A 4,025-nucleotide genomic window follows, 5' to 3' on the forward strand; every position below is an offset into this window, starting at 1 on the left:
GTCCCCACTAAATCTTTTTTACACTCTTAATTCCAAGAGGAAAGGAGGAAGAAGGGAAAGGAGGAGCAAAAAGAAGAAAGAGAAAGGGCAGAGAAGGAACTGTTAAAGAACAGCTGCCACTCCACAGTGTGTGCTCCCGATGAGGTCACCACAGACATCAGATTCCGCAGCCCTCCCTGAAAACTGGAGCAAATGCCTGGAGCCTGAGAGGGGCGTGCTAGTTTCATAAGAGATGTAGATAAAAACACACTCAGGAGAGAAAAGGGGAAGCAAAAAGACGAACCCAGAAGCACTCCCTCTGACATCTGTAGACTAGGCCTTAAAGGATACTGGGAAACAGCAGTCTGCTACTGAGACTGCTGAAATGCCACAGCCATGACCATCTTTCCCATGCTAGGTCAGCTGTAGGCCATAGCCAGGGCCAGAGCAAATGCCAGCATACTTTAGAATCAGTCATGTCATACCGATTGGTCAAATTTGATCATCAGCAGTTGATGCTAAGTCAGCCCTGAGCAGCATCTCTATGATGCCCAGATGACATCCAACATCATGCTTAGGAGATGACTCCAGGCTCCACTCAGCTTAGAGAGAAAATCAGGAGCTTCCAACCTCCCCCAACCCTGCCATAGTACTGATTCTCCTCTCTCCTTCTGCAGAAGTAGCACCAGGCAAGACTTCCTGTTCTTTAGGTGGCTACCCCCACACCAGCCTTGGAGCCTGCACTCCACCTTGGGACCTATTAGCATTTTTAAGGTTCTTATTGGAATACACATCCTGCCCAGGGATTGTCTTCTTCCTTGAGGCATTAGCACCTACCACAGGCCTTTTATCACCCCCAGCCCAGTCTGCCTGGGGTCAGCCTTCAATCCACAAATATGGGGGTGGGGTGTAAAGGGAAAGAGAAGTTACATTTCCCTGGCACATTTCACAGCCCTGCCCTTCCTGTCGCAGGCACGTCCTGAAGTCCGGAGCCCCCTCTTACACTCCCCCCTCCCCACCCAAAGAGGTGTTCCCATAATCAGTAGGCATCAGTCAGCTCTAATCAACCCCCTGTTTTGACTATTTTAGCAGCAATAAAAGGGCCATAAAGAGCAAGGCAGCGGGCCCTCTAGGAGTATGGGCCTCCCTCCCTGTGATATAATGAAAAACACCAAGTGCTTCCTCGGAGCCTTAAGTGACAGCGCTGGCAGCAGAGCCATTGGAGGAAGCCTAATTATGCTATAAATTAAAGGGCTTTTTTAAAAAAAAACACCAACATTATGACCTTTAATAAGATTGTTTTTACAACCAGCTGTCAATAAATCATCCAGGAGCACCAGTGAGAAGCATTCTCTGAGAACGTCTGTGAATTTCATTAGCTGCAGTTTATTTGGTTTGGGTTGTGCTATGATGTTTTTTAAATCTCAAATTAAAAGCTCTGAACCATAAAAGCTAATTCAGAAAAGTTCCTACTTCGGCCTCTGAAAACAAGCCTCCCTAATTGCAGAAATTAGCTAAGATGTGGCCAGGCCAGGAGGTCATTAAGCTGGGAAGGAGTGACAACTGGCTGAGGCCTCACCAGTCCCGGCAGTTGTGAGCACCCATAGAACCAGAACGTCACAGTCCCAGGATGGACAGCTGGCCTTGCAGTGGTCAGCCATGGGAAATTGCTGCTTGAGGACCACTGGCCTCAAGAGAGATGGGCCAGCTTACTCACAGGCTAGAAGAAGCTCTCCTTGCCATCTGAGCCAGCACCCTTGGCCAACAGATAAAGAAGAGCCAGCAACTGTTTGACCCACTGCTCAGAACTTCTCCCCACCTCCACCTTTCTTAAGGGTATGAGCACTATGTGCTTCTCTTCAGAATATACTACTGCATAGGTGCTAACGTCTTCCTCAGATACTCACAAGGAGGTCATAAAGAATAGGACGCTGAAGTGCCATATTCAGAGGAGCCTGCTATGATGGTGCAGTATACCAAATCAGCAGAGAAACGGTCAGCAGAAATGGAGAAGATGGGAGACGTGTGTCTACTTCTTAGGAAAGCAGGTGTCTGGTTCATGCCTGCAACAGTTGGCTCATTCCTGCAGATCAGTCTCAAGGAGCCTCGATTTACTTCTCAACCCCACTATTAATTATGGAATTTTAGGGAAAGTTCCTGTGAAAGGAACAGTAGAGAGTCGGAAGCGACACAGACCTACTTGAAATACTTGACTTTTGCTGGCTATCTGAGCAACCTACGCAAGCTATGACATCTTCCTGGTCCTCAGTGTCCTTATCTGTAAACTGAGAGTATTCGTAGCTCTTTCCCCAGAGGCTGAGGCATGATATCTTCTAGGACAGTTTTGGCAACTATAAGCTCCCAGTAAATATTAGGCCATGCTACGGTTTGGCTAGGGTTTGATTTGAGTGTGACCTCCCTCCAAAAATAAAAGGTGCGTGTGTTGAAATTTAAGCCCTAATGTTAGGTATAAAGGGGTAGAAACACAACCCCACTGGTTGTTTAGAGGTTAGAACTTTGGGAAGTGATTAGGAATAGATAATGTCATCATCGTAGGGCCCAAAGATTAAATATTAGTAGCTTTGTAAGAAGAGAGAGATAAGGACCACACAGACACCTGTCTTTTGCTATGTGGTACCCTGTACCACCTTGAGACTCTGCCAACAAGAAAGCCATCACTGGATGTGGGCCCTTGAACCACCAAGAACTCTGAGCTAAATAAATCTCTTTCCTTCATAAAGCTTTAGTCATTTGCTATAGTAACAAAAATAGACTGATACAACAGTAGTTGCTAAGATAAGTACTCATATTTGCCTCTCTAGCTGGCACCTGCAGCATCTAATAGAAGATAGAGTAGGACTAAATAATTTCTTAAGCCACCTCCAATCACTGAATGGAATGGCTCAGAGAGATTTAACACCCCCCCCCACCTGCAGATAAGCCTTCCATTGCCCCCAAAATTAAGCCAAAACTCTGAAAACAAATGAGGCAGGGGGTAACAAGTTCGGCAAGAAATGTACTCACTACCTTATGTATGTAATTGTAACCGCTCTGTACATCAGCATGACAATAAAATTAAAAAAAAAAAAACTTAGATGGGCTGGGAATGTGGCTTGGTGGTAGAGTGCTTGCCTAGCATGCATGAAACCCTGGGTTTTATTCCTCAGTACCACATAAAAAGAAAAGGCCAGAAGTAGCACTGTGGCTCAAGTGTTAGAGTGCTAGCCTTGAGCAAAAGAAGCTCAGTGACAGTCCCCAGGCCTTGAGTTCAAGCACCAGGTCTGACCAGAAAAAAAAAGTTTTAGAAAAAAAAAGAAAAAAAGCTCACCTGATTGGGTCCTGACTACCCTGCAGGTCTACCTCCTGCCAGTTGCTGTAATGTAACTTGTATTCACAATGCTCTACCTCTGAGCCCAAGTGCAATCGTCTACTAAGCTGGGAATCTCTTCCAGAGCCTCATCACTCCAACAACTCCTACTCCTCCCTCCCAGTACCCAAAGTCCGCTTCATCCCTACCCCTCCACTCCCACAGGTACTGCTGCAATCCCTTGTACTCCTACTCCAGCAGCCAGGTCAATGTACCCTGATTGCTTTGTCTAACCCACTGTCTCTACTGAAGTAAACAGCATAGACCTTATCTGTTTTGGTCTCCTGGGTTTTCCAAAGTCAAAAACCACTGATCTTTGGTATGCTCTCAAAATATTTGCCAAAAGAATGTTAAATGATAGTCTGAGACATAATACACAGAGGGAAAAAAGTGCATAAAAATAGACTAAGTTATTTTGTAAACAGATATTTGTAACTAGGAGACATTTCCTTATGTTGACGAGAGATTCTATTAAAAAAATGGCAGCAAATAAAACAAATACATCTTGTCGTAGCTTACTGTGAGACTCTTATCACCCATTTTCTCAAATAAAGCTGAAGAGGAAGAGAAGTGAAGAAATCAAATAAGTGGCTAAACAAGACCAGGCTGGTAAAGAAATCACTGGTTGGTTATGAGGACCTAAAGCAACAAGGCTAGGATCTTACTGAGTTCCATCTTC

The sequence above is a fragment of the Dipodomys ordii genome, unplaced genomic scaffold, assembly GCF_000151885.1.
Source record: "Dipodomys ordii isolate 6190 unplaced genomic scaffold, Dord_2.0 Scaffold37, whole genome shotgun sequence".
Taxonomy (NCBI): domain Eukaryota; kingdom Metazoa; phylum Chordata; class Mammalia; order Rodentia; family Heteromyidae; genus Dipodomys; species Dipodomys ordii.